The sequence below is a fragment of the Drosophila melanogaster genome, chromosome 3L (genome assembly GCF_000001215.4).
Source record: "Drosophila melanogaster chromosome 3L".
NCBI lineage: Eukaryota > Metazoa > Arthropoda > Insecta > Diptera > Drosophilidae > Drosophila > Drosophila melanogaster.
Window position 1 is genome coordinate 8,840,358 of NT_037436.4, and position 17,686 is coordinate 8,858,043.

At 41.7% G+C, this 17,686-nt stretch overlaps 1 protein-coding gene and 1 long non-coding RNA gene across 3 annotated transcripts in view; one reads left to right on the plus strand and one right to left on the minus strand.

The window, feature by feature from the left end:
• Nucleotides 1-17,686, plus strand: part of dally (division abnormally delayed) — a 63,688-nt gene that overhangs the window by 12,853 nt on the left and 33,149 nt on the right. The gene's annotated exons all lie outside the window — the stretch shown is intronic.
• On the minus strand, nucleotides 4,587-5,457 carry lncRNA:CR45823 (long non-coding RNA:CR45823). Its single transcript, NR_133192.1, has one exon. It is a non-coding gene; the product is annotated as a long non-coding RNA:CR45823 (long non-coding RNA).

The window sequence follows — 17,686 nt, forward strand, 5'->3', positions numbered from 1 at the left end:
GAAAAGGGGATGGCCCCCCAACCAAAAGGAAAGGGGCGCGAAAGCGCCTGCAACTCGATGCGGCCTAGTTGTCGCTGTCTTCCATTCATAAGCGCCCCTCCAACTGCAGTGTAGCCCAATTTCAATTGGCCAAAACACGCAAAGGCCAAGTTCTGCTGACTTTATTTTTTCCAACGAATTCTGGCCCACTTGCGAATAGACAAAGAGCAGCTGAATAGAAAAACACTGGGCGCCATAATTGCCATGCACCATGCCTCTGCCATTGCCGCTCCGCTCATTAGAATGCTAATTTGTAAATGCAATCCGTCAGTTTCCCTGGAGCTGTGAACATTTGTGCCCTCGTAATTGCCCCCGGTGATTTTGATTTCCCTGGAAATGCCGCAATACGAGTCCCATGAATGATGGCCAGCGAATTATATGCATATATGTATGTTTAGTGCGCCGGCCCAAACAATGTAAACAGATTTTAATGGGGAGGCAGTGGAAAACCAAATGAGATCACTTCTCCCTTCAAATAGAACACTAATCGCATGGGCAGACCAAGTAGAAATTCTGCGAATAACTAAAGTACAGGCCATTTGATTGCAAAGATATGGCCTATGTTTTATCTAAGAATATTTACTTTGCCAAGGTAATTAGCCAGTCACAACGCTAGATAAGCAAAACAATTCATATATTTCGCATTTGCTATGCGCATATTGATTACGAAAATAATCAGTAAATTTGTTAGCTTACCAAGTCCAAGGCACTTAACATTTTTAGCTATCTCGTTTCTTTCAATCTATCTATATATAGACTTTCTTTCTATTCGGGTTACTTTTCCATTAGCCGATAAATTCACTCAGCCATAACCCCGTTGGCTGCTTGAAAAGTGGGTTTAGTTTGATGGTTTGCGGAGTTAACCCCAACTTAAAAACTAATTTCCCATGTTCGTACAAACATTTTCACGCCCAACCCATACCCAAGTTCGACCCACCAGTGTTTTACCCCCATGACATGGGTTCCGAGCACTTCTACAAAGATTTACGACCGCTGTCAATAGAGCTTTGCATAACACAAACTTCCACTTGGCAGCAGAAACAAAACAGCGCCGGCTACAAAAAAAAAGAAAGTATTTTCGAATTTAAATCTATTTGTCACTTGCAAAACTTTTGCTACCTTTTTTGTACAAAGGTCGGACCATCGGACTCTGGGCACAAAAAAGGTAATGCAAAGTGGCAGTTACAAATTTGCTGAAATCAAATGCGGCATGAACAACAACAACAACAACAATACGGTGGTGCAAAATAGAAGACCGGATATATATGGGCCATGCACCAAAACGTTCCATTTAAATGAGTTGGATTGCCCACACTTAGGTGTTTGTCCCAAGTTCCCCAACTCCCAAGTCTGCATTGTCTTGGCCAAATCGCCACCCTTGTAACGTTTTTCCCAATGACCTTTTCAATCGTGGCAGCCTCCCCAAAACCCAGAGAGGCTAAACACTCCATTGCAGAGACAAGTGGGGATTGGCTCTTAAAAGGGGTAGGCGTGTAAGTACCCTGCATACCACTACTTACTCTAATTTTTTCTTAATAGAACTTTAAATTGGGCTATAGTTGTAAAATTCTAATAGTTTTACAAGCTCAGCAATCACTTATTTATTGTATAATCATTTTACCTCCACATTTAATAGAACCCAATATACCCCTGGAAGAACAATTACACTGGGTGCGCAATTCTCCATCTAGATGGAACAATAAGAAACAGAGGAACAAAAATGATTTGCATTTATTTATCTTGGTAGCTCTTCATCGTCCTGCTTCTGTGTTTGAATTTGTTATTATTCTCGCACTCCGGAGGTCTCTGGATTCGGTTTGGGTTGGTTACTACTGCTCCGTATTGTTGTGTCCGCTCCTTCCACCTCATCAACCCGATTCCAACTCCATTTGGCTCCATTCTGGCCCCCTCGCTTCGCCAAACATTTCTATGCGGCGATGATAAAAATAATCCCATTTATTGTTTAATGCTTAATAAATAAAGCAATTTTTATTTATTTGCCAGCAGTTTGTTGCTGTTTGCGTTTGCGTTTCAGTTGTTTCTTCTCCACCATCCCGTTGTATCGCCTTCGTGCAATTGCGTTATGTGAGCTTTATTGATTTTTATGCCTCGAAGATATGGTTGTGGCGATGTGGTTGTTGTTAACGCCGGCAAAATACCATCAATTGTTTATTGTTTTGATAATGCGTTCGGTTGTACTTTATTGTTTGTACTTGTGTCGAGGGTTTTGCGTGCAATCGTGGGAGTCATCGATAACGGTTTCGTGTCGACGTAACAATTGCCAACAAAGCGATAGTTAATTGGGATCAAATTGAATATGGTTTGCTGTCTGCGTATGCAGGGTTCCCTGTTAATTGAAATATTTGGGGAGCAATAGAGTCCCATTAGGAACCACTTTATGGAATTGGAAGCAATAAAAAAAAAAAACAGCTTCAATCACAGACTTTAAAGTTTTTGCTTTGAATAAACTTGAATGCGCGTTATTGGCCTCATAAATATCAAAAATCTATAGCTATTCTTATGGCTGAAACTAGTTTTTGAATTTATTTATAACAAAGATTGATAATAATCTTTGGTTGGCGCCTCAACTTTGTCTTTCAAATATTCGTTTAATAACCGCATTGTCTGTTATTCAACCTTTATGTTACAAAACTTAAAGCTTTTGAGGTTGACGTGATCACGTTAAAAGATAGATGATAGAAGATGAAAACCAGCAATGAACGCTCTTAAATCCCAACGTGTATATCTGTTTTATATAATCCAACTTTAACCTTTTGCTTAGTTTACCTATACAATACATTAATTTACCCTTATTGATTACCATGGTCACACTATTCGGCATCCGTTGCTTCAAGCAACCATTTGGTCCCACTTCCTTTTCCCCACCACATCCTTAACACAATCAGTAATTTAGTTCGACTTGACTTAACTTTAATTTGCTGTAACATAAGCCAACGATTAAGATAGTGCTCTGGATCCAATCCTTCTGGCAGCCAATTGGCCTGCTTCAGGATAATGGCGTTCAAAGCCCCATCGGGCTGGCATCCGTTCACTCCGGCTGTCTGCCCCTCCGTTCACGTGTTAAACAGGAAACCCGCTCGGGGTCTCCGTTGTTCCGCCGCCAACTATCGCGATTCACATCTACGTACATGTATGGCGATGGCTGCCGTGCATCCTGCCGTTCTGCCTGATTTGCCCAATTGTGCAGCTATATGTATATATATACTCACATATATCTGAAACTGAGGAGAGCGCTGCAACCGGGAAGCATAATAAAATTGATTGCAATTTTCACGCTGGAAGCTTGGCTTTCCCGGAGCTCACGACCCAGTTATTCCACATGAGCCGCCGTCAAGAGCCGGTGCCCCTTACATGACGGCCAAAAAAAAAATAAAATAAAAAAATGGGTAAAGCCATGAAAATAGCACGGAAAATGGAATATAATACAAGGGAACAACTTTTGCATAATGCGCTTGCACTTGCAAACAAAACCCCAAGCCCACTTGCTAGCTACATAATAGATTTTCCGTCCAGCCGAACCTGAAGTGGAATGGAACTCTAGGTGCACGATGACCTTAGTCGGGGTTCATTGCCTTGCAGGTCAACCGGTGCTCGAGCATAATTTTGGGCCTGGCTTGTTTAAAATTGCATACTGTTTATTAATTTCCAACTGCTCCTGATTCTATATACTTTCCTCGGCCCTGTTTGTCCAACTTTTACCACAGCCTCCACAGCTGCGCAGGCGAGGCTGTCGCATCATTTAAAATTTACAACTTTTAATTGAAAAAACACTAAGCAGGATCTCGTGATGAAATATTACTGCAGCAGTTCGGATACTTAATTACGTGCATATATATATACACGGGCGTATCTCAAGCTCAACAGGTTACTGTGCAGATACTCTGCGCCGTCCCGTGTCACGTAGCTCTGGAGGTTGGCTAGTTGGTTTTGGTTTCGGTTTACATTCTTAATCACCGGAACTGGCTGCACTGAGTCCAGGTAGCCGGGCGGCAATTAGTGTCTCGGCCACGCCCACAAAAGCCCCACCAAATCCTGTAGACCACCCCAAACGATCCACCAAACCACCCAGCTACCCACAAGGGCAACAACAATGGAGTTCAGAACGCGTAAGTTTTCTTTGGCAGGTTCGTGTTGCTGCTCTTGTTGCGGGTTGTTCTAGTTAGTTGAAGTGCTCTGACTTGCCAGCGTTTACAACTTTGCTTAAGCTTCTTTGGAATTTCGCAAAACATTTGAAATGGCCGGGAAAGAGCACTTAGGGAATTAGAAACTTCCTGAATGCAGTTGCGGAACTTATAACTGCAACGATTGGTAAATAAAATTTAATTTCTATTGAAAGGGCTACCACAGAGGCTTAGTAAATAAAATCTGTCCCTTGTACTTTGTGGGGTTTTCTTTACTGACTTGAAAGCTTATTGCGAAAATTCAACTTAAAATCAGAGAACAGCTCAAATGGCATTTAACCTTGAATCACTTATAGAATCGATCGAAATTCGAGTATAAAGATGAAATTATTTGTTTGGTTTTTTATGCTGATCCCCAATGTGTTGTCAGCTGATTCAAGCAAACATCTCCATCGTTTATTTGTTGATATTTACTCGCTTTTTTGTATACATGGAGAAACATAAGTAAGCTCGAATATCCCCTGCGATGCGTAATTCTTTTATGGGATTCTCCGTCATCTTCTCGCGCAATTTCAATTATTCACACTCGACATTTAATTGTATTAATTAAAGCAGCACGAGAATGTTGAACATTTATTACATGTCTCTGCAGCAAAGCCGCACTCTTTTCCTCCTGGGTGACCGTGTCCTTATCAGCGACTTTTCCCCTTCTCCTTCTAGCGCGCGTTTCCGGCGTTAATTGAATGCAGATTCCACAGACATAGTGGGCCTGTGGGTGGTGGGGCGTTGGGGGTGGATTGTGGGTTGCAGGGACACTCGCTTTGCACTGCCAATTAGCGCAGGGTGTGGTAAAAGTGAGGGGGTAAGGGGGAGCGGAACTGAGACATTCTGACCTCTTGGCATTCATGGACTCTTTGCATTGCCAATTTATATTCTTTGATTGATTATGGCAAATACATTTTTTATTTTATCGATCGGTTGATTGATGTTCTGCAATTGCCGATGGATTCGAAAATCGACGGTAATTTATTTATGCATATTAATGAGCCATTTTTGATTGCCGGGGTGTCATTGAGTCAAGTGGGAAAAGTGCAAAAATAGAGGACAACAATATGTAATGTTTCGGTTTTAAGTGTCCTTCTCCTGGTTATGCAAACTTCCTGGTTTTTTCTTCTTCTGGTCCATCAAAGGCCATTGCCACGTGTCTCCAGCTGAAGCGGAATACAACACCTGCCTCTCAGCCTGCCCCATAAATAATTTATTTAACAAAAAGCATTCCCAATGGCAGCACTGACACTTTAAGCAGCGCACTCGTAATTCCGAAATGTCAGCCAGCCCAACATTTCCATTCCACCCACTCTTTTTGCGCTCCGGCAGCCACTTCAATTTGCCAGCCAGACAGAAAATCATCTGAGCTCTTCCTCTTCCATGGATCATTGTTTCAATGGCATAAAAACAATGGCAACAATAATAATAAAGCACATAAATAAATGATAAGTCGACCACATGCACAAAAGGACGCGACACACGTCACGAAAGGAGATGGCAATGTCATCGGGATGGGGACAAAAAATATAGTACCACCTAAACTGTAATATTCAACACGGTGAAATATGGCTGAAGTTGCTCTGAAAGACGTGTTTTTTTTGGTACGCTAAGAGGATATATAAGAGGTATCAGAAAAATACACGAAGACAGCATTAAATTGGCTCAGATGAAGAAGAACTTTAATGGAACCATGACCAAGAACCATTACTTTCTGAAACAACGAGTTAAATGTACTTAATTATTGATGTAACTTCTAAAATTACTTAAAATTTTCTCATACATAGAGAGAAGTTGCAATTCTCGATAGTTAGTAAATTAAACAGCACATGGTGGCCATAACGACCATAAACTTGGTTCAACTAAAGCTACTCCTTCCGAACCACACACATTGCCCCAGTTGAATCTTCTAGCTGATGATTGCAATTAAATACACATAATTCCCGGCTAATGACTTGGCTAGAAGCAGCGGACAAAATCAAAGCGAGCCGCGCTTATCTCAGCCACGTTAAGCTGGCAACATAATTTAAGTCCCACAGACACGCAGACAGCCTCCCTCGAATAATCGCAGATGCACAAACACATGCGCACACACAGGGAAACTGACGCCGGCAAGTGTTGGCCACTTCCGTTTCCGGTTGGCGCTGATGATGCGACTGCTGCGACTAACTGTGCCGCTGATATAGGTTAAAGCTCTGCACTAAATAGAAACTGCCATTTAGTCTGCGTGACATCATCCCCCCTTTTCCAAACCTCCGATTCCCAGTCAATTTCGCAACTGGCTAAACTTTGACAATTTCCAACAAAAGATTCTCCCACTGAATTTAGGCAGAATATCAGCAAGTTGCCAAAGTTTTTGCATTTCGCCAGCTGTTTAGTCTATAAGGAAAACAAGAGACCAACATTACTTCCCCCAAGCCCTCGAAGTGCTGGCCATAATTTACATAACTCTGTGCGCAATAAAAATTAATTTGCTGCCCATTTGGAAGTGCTTAATTTGTAAACGAGACCATTGGGGTCGTCATGGAATCGCTTCAAATTGCTGACTAAGGTTGGAGCTTGTATCCAGAAATACATACAAACACGTACAAATATATATATATAGCTCTGGTGTTGGTGGCTTTATCGGTGCTGCCTTTACATGTTTAACAAGCTGTGCTTGCCTTTTGTTGTGGGCGCAGGATAAATTAACTTCAAGATGAAAAAGGGAGCAGGAAGGATCAAAGGGGAAGTGTTGACATGAAGTGAAACAGTGTAGTTACTTTGTGTGCAAAATAAAATCTAACAAACTGCGAACTTTCATTTTAAGTTATACAAAGTATATTCTAAAGAAAAAGAATAATATTATTTCACAACAAAAAGCTTTTCTATCAGCAAGAACGGTGTATCAAATTTTATACTTATATAAAAGATGTTAACATCGCTTATGTTCATAAGGTATAAGCCATTTTGCAGTACAGTATTTTTTAATTGTCTTGTTTACAAACCATTTCAGTTGCACTGGGACCTTTTTGATATTTTCTATGACCTTCAAAAAATCAAGATTCCGTGTATATAGGGTATACAAGATTCCGCCTCAGCTGACCGTCATTCTTTGGCATTTATTTCAGAGATTTTATCGCTGCTCAACGGCAAAAGCAACATCAGCAATCCGCAAAACACGAGCAACTTTTATGGCAAAAACGCAAATGGCGATGAATGTTTGCAATAAAACAAAAGTCGAACAATGCCTGGTTGTTTCTGTTTCTGTTATTGTTGTTCCTGTTTTTGTTGACTTTTTGTTAATGTTTTTTTTGTTGTTGTTAGTGGTGTAAGTGTTCCTGTTGTTCCCGTTGCCATTGCTGTTACTGCTGTTATTGTAGCATTTATTGTCTGACCCCCAATAGCCGGTTGATTTTAAAATGTCTCTACTGCCTTCGGGTGCTGTTAATTATGCAGTTGACTGGGCGAATTTATGGTTTTTTACTGGCTGTGGAGGAATGGGTTCTGGAGATCGCACTCGACAATCACCAAATTCCCTGCACTTGACACCCATTCAGAGGAATCAAATCGAGGATGTAGTCTCAAGTAGCAGCTTCCTCATTGTCACCAAATGGGTTACAAGAGCGCAATTGTTCGTCGTTATTTATCGCCCAGTTGGTAGTTGATTAATAATTGTCATAGGCAAAATGCGAGACAGCACAAAGATCTGAAAATAGAATCATCAACATTTGCGCTCTTGACTTTGACCTCTGTGGGTGTCCCTCGATTGGAGCTTCCGCTCGGCCTCGAATCCCAGTGGGCGGACACATACATACATATATGACATATGCAACCCCTTGTGGGCTCGACAAATGTCAAGTAAATCGCGTCAACTGTACAAGAGCTGCGACCTCGACAGTCCGGGGATGAGCAAAAACCCCAAGCTACGTACATCCATCCATCCGCATGGAGAAGGCCAAGTGTGGGGCGCTAAGTGGGAACCCGGGGGCTGTCTGGATATTTGTCTGTAATTCCGTTCATGTGGGCGTGCGTTACGTAAATCCAGACGAGCCATCTAGCTAGCCTGTCGCCGTGCATTTAATGCATACAAATTGGTATGATTTAAGAGAGCCTGAAAAATGTTGAAAAAATTGTTGACGGGGCTGGGCCGCAGATTAAACAGAAACTGGGTGCTGGCATTAAGGAACGACTGGTGCATCATCATCATCATAAGTCTAATGCGCCACTCAATGAGGGTGAGCAGAGACATGGATGTCTAGTAACATCTTGTGGAGCTTATACTTATATGTATGTACTGCCTGGCTGTAAAATGTTGGGCATTCAGCAATGGCAATATACTCTGCATTACTAGGGCTTAGTCTAGTCTAGTACCTTTCCTCAACCTTTTACACAAACATACATTTGCACTTGGCTTTTAGCCACTCGAAATGGGTGCATTCAATCGAGTGACGGCCACTGAAAGTTTCCATCTGTCGAATAGAAAGCCAAAATAAAATGATTAATAACTTTTGGCCATGCACTCCACAAACGCTGGGTTTTTTGGCTGTCAGAGACAGTTACCCCACCAAAACTTTTCCAATAAGCCCCTCAGTAAATCCGAAATCTGCGCAGGGCATCTGGTAAGTGGCTATCAAGCCATCCCAATCCCAGTTTTTCCCGGATGCAGCTTCCCCCAACATTTTCAAAATTGTACATTGCTTTTTGTCAAGAACTTTTCACGCTTGCTACCCCATTTCTGGTTGCATGTCAACGCGCTGCCATCGAATGCTGTCATTGTTTTCAACTCGGCTGATTTCTAGCTAAAAAATTGAGCTTATCAAATAAATATATAAACAAGATAAGTACTTATAAAAATGGGGCACAATTCGGTGAACATTTTAATCTAACAGTGCTGAATCATCATCTTCTAAATTCGGTCACAGATTAAGTGGTTCCTAACATTTTAAATCTTCCCAAAGCAAAGTTATTTAGCTTTTTTGTATAGTGCACCGTCAACTCTGCTGGAAAAATATTAGCAAACTGTGTCAGCTGTCATGTGGCACGACCCGTGGACTTGCCGCCCGACAAACTGCAGTGCGTGTGGCGGTGCAATGTGGTGCAGTGCAGTGCGGTGGTGGTGGGGTTGGGTTGATGGTGGTGCCGTGTTGGAGCCAACCACTTGACGATGCGTTATTTGTCTTTCGACACGGCGCATCATCAACAGCGGGGTTGCTGTGGCTCCTCATATTTTATTCAAGGCAAGTGTCATGTGCACATGAACTCAGTCAGTCAGTCGGTGAGTGAATAGCAGCCACTTCCACTTGGCCAGGCATGAACTCTGACCCCCCACAGGAAAGCGCCTCCTTTGCTCCTCTTTCCACATTTTCCGCCCCCTTATTGGCCATGTCCAGCTGGTAAATGGCTTTTAATTGCCGCCATGCTGGCGAGACGATGAAGAGGTAAATGGAGGTGAAACAGTGCATTTTCCAAACATTTTCACTCAATAAACTGCACTAAAAATAGACGCCGCCGCATGTTGAACTTTGACACACAAGCAAGCAAACAAATTACCTCTAGAGGCCGATGAGGGAAAATGGGGAAAATCTTCCTTCACGCACAAGTTGCAAGTTGTATAAACAAATCTGTTTCCATCAGATCGCCTTCTCCGTCACGATGTCAGTCAAATGCATCCACTATTGCAGCTGTGCCCCTGTTGTTTAGCCCGTTGTTGCCACATAATTAAATCTGAATTCAAACAAAATGCGCTAAACATTTCAAAGTATTTTATGGTTGTCGGATGGATATTAAAATAGGGCGGTTACATTGTAAATAGATAATAGAAATAGGGGAAGTTGATGTGAAGGATGATTTGAAATTCACTCGATTTGGGCAACTTCAATATTTCATACAAAAATATCTTGTCAATATATCCATTTCTACCTATGAACAATTTTTGGAGTAGTTCTCATATAAATTTATTATACAAAAATCCATTTCATATCATTGACTAAATCTGTGCTTAATTTCTTTTCTTTCGTTACAGGTAAGGGGCACCGATTTCCTATGGCAGCGCATTTGTAATTTGTATCTGGTTGAGTACACATAAGTATAAGTATCTGCAAAGTTGGCACTCGCCGCTTGGCTTGCCAGACACGCAACAAATAAGTGCAAGTGGTGCGAGCTGTTTGTTGCCTGCTCGATGTCCTAATGCCCCAAACAACAACTTTTAGCGGCAACAGGCCAAGAAAGAAAAGGAGTAGCAGCAGCGTTAACAAGGAGAACGAACAGGGAAATCACAACAATTGCCAGCAAAGTCTTTAAACGGCAAACGGGGACAGATACAGATACAGATACAGATAGAAAGACAGGGCTACAGACAGCGGATTCTGCTGCTTGACAACAAATGATGGCAACAATTGTTGCAGACACATTGACGGCAGCAACTACGAGGAAGGAAACTCACTTGGCAGGGGTTCAAGTAGCAGTTTGGTGGAGCAGCAGGGGAGAAGTTGTAGGATTTTTGCGTTTAGTTTTCCAGCTTCTTCTTTATCTTTTGGTCTGCCGCTGACAGGCGAATGTTGCATGACCGACTGAACGCACATTCCACTTGGCAATGCTGATAAAAAAAGCTAGAATGAGCAAAAATTTCAGTTTAAATACCATTTTATGGGATTTCAATTACAAAGCTTGGATAATGAACTGTTCAACTGAAATGTTTATATTAACTATACTAAATAGTAAGTTGTTATATCACAAAAGGGAAATGTACCTAGGCAACTCCAAAAAATGAACTGGGGTTTTAATGATTGTCAGCTAGATTCTAGCTAAATTAGCCGCACTTCCCGGAGTGCCTGCAGCATGGAAAATTGATAATGAGGCGCAGACCAGACTTCAGAGTCTGCCATATTTGGCAGCAAATGTCCGATACTCCCTGTGGACGGATGGAACTGAATGAATGGCCGGCTGGAGTTGCATGAATGACTGGTTCGCTGACCAACTGCAGATGCTATATACAGATATAGTAGCATGAAGTGATATGGCATGGTGCACAAACTCCCCGTCAGTTTGTCTGGGGGCCGTGGAAAGCAATCAAGCGTGCGATAAGATAAGCCTGAAGCCTGAAGCCCGAAGCCAGCTTACAGCTCACAGCTGAGCGGACTCAACCTGACTCCCTCCCGAGGGCCAAAGTTTTAATTATGATTGACATGCGGTCGGCGTCGACGTTTCGGTTTGGTTCGGTTCGGTTCAACATCCCCTCGCAACGGCATCGATTTCGACACAACTTAATTTCTGAAGAGGGTTGTTGATTGCCCCGCTCGGTATCCCCCAACTTCCATTTGAATGTCCCCCTGCCTTTGAAATGACGGTGTTGAAACTCATCAGTCAAATGCGAGACAATTGCAACACAAGTTGCTGCCACGGACCACGGAACCATCCCTCAAAACCGGCAAATCTGCCCTAGATGAGGGTTGATTGTGATCCACAATGGGCGCACAACTTGTTACAGAAGGGCGCCGAGACAGTCGAGGGTATTGTAACATTTTGCACACAGAAATATTAAATTATGGTCGCATTAACTGCAAACACGCAACACGAACAAGTCACTCCGTTTGCGTGCTTGCATAAATCTGGCACGCAACAAAAAATATTTAACTGATGGGATTACCGGCGATAGGGTGGTCCGCTTTAAGTCCCGAAAACGGAACAGTTGTCATATCGATTTATGAAAATTGCAGAAAGTCAACTATACCCTCGAGATGATATGGCAGATCAAAGGCATAATTTTTGACATATTTTATTGGATTTTACAGGCTGATTCGGGATGTTCGGTAATTGCAGGATGTCTAATTATATATATACAAACAGTTCAAAGGATCTAACATGGCTAGATACCTTCCGCTTTATTTTTATTCGAAGTTATATGTATATGCACAACATTCTATTGCTTTGCTCTAAAAAGTAATACTTGTTAGTTTAAAAAAAATGCGAAGCTCGGTTGATTTATCGTTAGTTTCGTTTTTATGGTCTTGTGCCAAATACTGCTGAAACTTTTGGCAAATTGTCCATTTAACAACAGATAAAACCGACTTTACCTTTCAAGTTAAACCTTTTGGCTTATTATCCTTCGTGACAGGCTGGCAAGTGTGCGGGAAAAAGCTTCCTCCGGGAAGACTACACATTAAAATGAAACATTTCCCTTTATAATCCTTCGTGACAAACATCACTTATCATTCACACTGTCGTCCCGACATTATGTCAGATTTCTTATTTATATAATGGTCGTAAAGCAGTATTTCCTTTTCGCCTCACTCAGCCCGCATTTGAATATTAAAGATTATGCAAACGGATGGGATGTTTTAGTTGGCCGCAGGGGGTCTTTCGCTTCCTTGAACTCTCCCAGGTTTTTTGTTTTTTTCGTTTTTCTTCTATTTTTTGTCATATGAGAATGGCCAACCCATTCAATAAATACACTGCAAGAAAAGCAAGTAGAGGAAGGAGTAGGTAGGAAGCCTGAAGCAGACAGACAGACTGCCACCCGCAGAGCCCAAAACTTCCGTTCCATTTAAGCCGTTAAACGCGCAACGCATTCATCTTAATTAACAATCGCGGAGCGGGGGGAATCAGGTGGGCCCTGTCGCTCAGTGTACGAGGGTAAACAGCCAAAAAGTTTGCCGACGCCAGCTTTGACGTCGCATGCAAAAAACCCCTCACACACAAAAAGGATTTTGTCCGCAGGAGCAAACAGCCCCTAGATTTTGAGCCACCCAACGACCACCACCCAAAATTCCTGTCCACCCGGCAGACGCAACAACAATGCCGCCTAAATGCCACTATGAATGATTGCTGCGGCGCGCTTTGTTCATGTTCGTTTCAAGCTTTCAAACTAATCACTGGACAAAAACAGGTGCCTAAATGAACAACTAAATAAAACATGTAGTACATTTTGAATATCGCAAGTTTTCATTTCATTTTAACTGCTGTACTTCACCAATCAAGAATAATGCTTTCTTTGCTATTAAAAATGCATCTGAATGCCAAGCGAAACACGTCGAATTTTCTCCGCGTGCATACAGGATAGACAGACGGGGCTTGGACTTTTTGTGCGGCGCAGCGGAAGTGAAGCAAAGCGGAAGCGCTCATACGCCATGTTGGCTGGCGGTGGGGCGATGTTTGAAAATTGAATAAGCGCAAGTTTCGCGTGCCAAAAATTGTGTTTCTTGTTGCCGTCCGTTTTCTTGGCGCTCCCCTTTTTCATTACCAGAAACTGGCACTAGGAAATTACTCGAGACCCGCCCGTCTTGCGACTTGCGACTTGCAGAAACTTGGCCAGCGATAAAAAGGTCGCGACTCGGGCCGTACAACTCAATAAGCCAAGTTAACAGTCGACTCGGTATCGACTCTTTTGCTGCTTGCGTCTGTGTGTGGGTAACGCTACTACCCTTGTTGCTGGCGGAACTGACAGTTACCTAATGGCAAACATAGATAAACCATTAAGTTTTCGGTGGAGCCCAGACCCAGTCAACAAAAAGGAAACCGAACGAAAAGCGGCAAAGTGTGCGCAGGGCACAAAAGTTAAATTTCAAGCGATGCCCCGGCCTGTCGCTCATATGAAATGCGATCGATAATTCGGGCTAAAAGATAAATTGCCGTTATGGCCAGGACGGGGCAGCAGCCGTAGTTGGCTAATAGCGTCGCTGATTCCATTAATTTGCCCACTGACAGCATCGAAGGAAGAGCAGAAACAGAAGCAGAAGTAGGAGCAGGAGCAGCAGGAGACTGACCTGCCCTCATCCGGAGATCCAAGCTCAGGTCCATTAGCTCCAGGAATACCCAAATCCGGCTACGGCTTGCGCCATTTTGACACTAATTAATTAAGTTTTATTCTCTATTCTTTTTTTTCTGCTGATGCTGTGGTTCCCCCTCTTGCGAATTTATTTTGGCCAAATCAGGCAAATCATAGCTGACGTATTATGTGGCATTTATAACCAAATAGGAATGGAGCCCAAACATAGCATTATTTCATTTCTTTGAAACGAAAAAACTTAACAATCTCTAAAATATATTCGCAATAAGCGTACAATCATTTCCTTTCTTCAAACTATTGTAGCTTATCTCCTCAAATATTGCGGAAATTGCAATGCCCTCAAATTTCAACGACAACCACATAAAATCATACCCAAATATTTAGTGTTCTACTCGTAAAATACATCAAGCAGCAGCATTCCAGAAATCCCCTTGGGGCTTCTCCATCAACAGCTCATTAAATAAAGTGTGTGAACTCGTCGTATCTGAAATAAATATCTATGCAAATGGATCGATTGCAAAGTGTCGCCACAGAGAGCTCTGTCTTTGGGCCTCGTGTAAAGTCAACTATAAATAAATATTAATTAATTCTGGGGCACACATAAATCTCCAACTGAAATGCATTCCGAATGCTCCCCTACCCGAAATTTCTCATATTTTTTATTTATTGTGAACATCGTGTGTATATGTTTCTTCAAAAATTTCGAAATATTTCCCTTTGCTGATTTATTAAACAAATATTTGACCAATAAAATTGACGAAAAATACCGCGGTATGCCAGAAAAAAAAAACAAGAAAATATGTTTGTAATAAATATAAGCTATATATAAATATTGACCGAACTGTAGGGTATATGTATTGTATATATGTGTATATCGGCCAAATGCGTTGCCTATATCACGTTCAAAGCGACCAACCGAAATGTTGGCACCCAATCTTTACAGCATTAAAAAATATAAAGAGAGAAAATTTGGTAAAATAGGCAATGTATGTTTGAAACGCTTGGTCCGTTGCCTTTTTTATGTTTTATTTTTTGGCGCGCTGCTAAATTTAGCTGGCAAATATTTGCGGCCCAAAGTAAAGAGAGCAGAGCCCAAAGCCCACCGCTTATGCAATGCAATCCGGATGGTAGATGGTCGGATACTCGGATGGGGGGGATGTTCTGTGGGGCATGGGGATGGGGATATTTTCGGGGTGCCCCAGCCATTTAATTGCCCCAGCTCCCAAGTGTCAAAGACCCTGTGACCGAGTGGACCAGAGTGGGAAATCAAAAGAGAAATAAAATATCAAATGAAATGTTGACAACTTGGCAACTTTCATCGTACAGCGCTTCATTGCGTTCAATTGGATGGCAGCAGGGCAATCTCAAACCAGATCGTTCAGTTTACTTACTTATTTGAGTGCAATGTCTGCTATTGAAATGCATAATAAAATTCAAAAGGAAAATCCAAAAAAAAATTGCACAGAAATGTGCAAGTGATTAGGCAAGATGGGGGAAATTTTAAATTCGCAACGAAGTGCATGGCAAGGGAAGCAGAGATAATAAACGAATAATTTTAATATATAATATATATATATATATGCATATTTAAAAAAAATTCACCTGAAAGAGCAGTTAAATAAAAAAGCTTGCAAATAAAAAAAGAGATAATAAAAGAGAAGATATAAAGAAGTCTGAAGGTAAGATGCATATGAAAGTACTAGTACGTCATCGTAAACCATTTTTGTGTGAGGGGAACTTCTGGCATAAATTTAAGTTCCCACTGACAATGGGTAAGAAATAAATGGCGAAAAAAACGAGGCACCGGGGAGCACAGACACGTTTTTGCAGTTGCCAAATTAACGGGGCGCAGACTTTCAGCACAGACTGTCGCCGGTCGTCATTGTCGCTCGCTTGGCTGCAAACTGCAACAACTGCAGCAACTCGTTGCAATTTTAGTATTGCCGCTGCCGATGAGTCAGGCCGCATCTCTGTGCCGACGTCTCAGTCAGCAGTTTGCATTTTAATTTTCATTTGTGCATTTGGCTGTGAAAATCGCTTTTCTATATGCCACACCGAATACAAAAAAAAAGTTATTTAGAAAAAAGAGCCAAATGCAATTTTAGTCTCTCCTTTTTTTTTTGGCAATTTTCACAGAAATGCGATTTTGAATATAGTCTCTTCTATGGCCTTTTGTCTCTAAATTGAATGCGTTTTAGTTTGCATTTTCTTGGTTTTTCTGCTCCTGCTGCTCTGGTGTTTTTTTTTTTTTTTCAGTTTTATGTTATTATTTTATATACATAGCATGCACGTGCTTTTTGATGATGCAATTGAAAATCGACACGCTGCCAGAATTCATTATACACAAACATAAAACTGGGTACATATATGTATCTGAACGGCACACTGTTTGGCTGCTCGAATAGCAGCCGGCCATTGGCGATTGGGTGCTGTGCTAATTGTTAGGCCAACACGCTACAAAAGCAAAAGCAAACTGCATCGATAAATGAATAAATATACATTTTAGAAAAAAACTGAAATAGTGGAAAAACCCAGGCAACTGGATTTGTACAAAAGCAGCTTTGAGTTGTCTAATCAAACGCGTGCAGAGTGTTGATAAAGAACTATTTACACAATGTCTTTGCTGTAAAGACTCTCAATCAAACAATATTCTTGAAGTCCCACTCCAAACTAGTTAGGTTTCAGTTTTGCTTATTTTGTTTAGTGGGAAGTCCCGAAATTGGCACTTCATCCACGTACCTTTCAATTGTCAAGTTCAATGTCATTTTAATAAAAGCAGTGATAAGATTGTGGGTTGCAATAAAACGATATTATTTTGATAATGAACTTGAAACGCACATATGTTCTTGATAAGCACAACGCAGTCTACAAAAAATTGTATTTTTAAATAAATAAAATATATTGTGTTAGCTTGTATTTCTATCTAGCTAATAATAGCAGCAGCAACATTGCTGCAGCAACAACAGCAATCACAGCCAGTTATTACAATTGACCCGTTTCGCAGTTGGCCAAGTGACATCAGCCAGCCAGCCAGCCAGCCCCGACCGAAAGGCAATTGAATATAATGCGTCTGCCGGATTTTGTGAAAATGAAATCCGAACATCGCATCTATTGCCAACTCATGGCTGGCTTTTAACCAATTTAATGACTAACCAACGGACGGCCAGTTAGCCACATGTCCCATGTGATTGATGCATTTTTATGACATTATTCGAGCGTGGGTGTGTTTGGCGGGCAGTGTGCTCGTAATTGCTTTCAAATAGCTTGTACTAAAAAAAAAATAAAAATTCCACCCACCGTGTGACAAAAGTGCAGTAGAAAGTTGGTGCCATAAAGTCTCCAGTTGGCAGCTTCATTAGGTTATTTATTTATGTATTTATTGCCGCCGCTCAACTGCGCGGCAGCTGAACAAACTTTCCCGGGTCGCGGCGTTTAACACTTAATTAATGCATATTTAACCGCCGGCAATTTGAGGCGGGCTAATTACAAGAGACTCCATCCAAACTGAAATTGGAAAAATGCGAGAGGGGTCTTGGCGGTGTTAATTTAAATAAACGGAGGTTTTTTTTTCTGCGTTTCAAGCCCGCAAAGTCAACTCATTTGCCTAACTGCCAAAAGGCTTTGGGGCATAGACAGCAGTCACAACATTCGATTTCAAGCGAAGTTTTGTATTTTTGCCTTTTTCCGCCTTTTG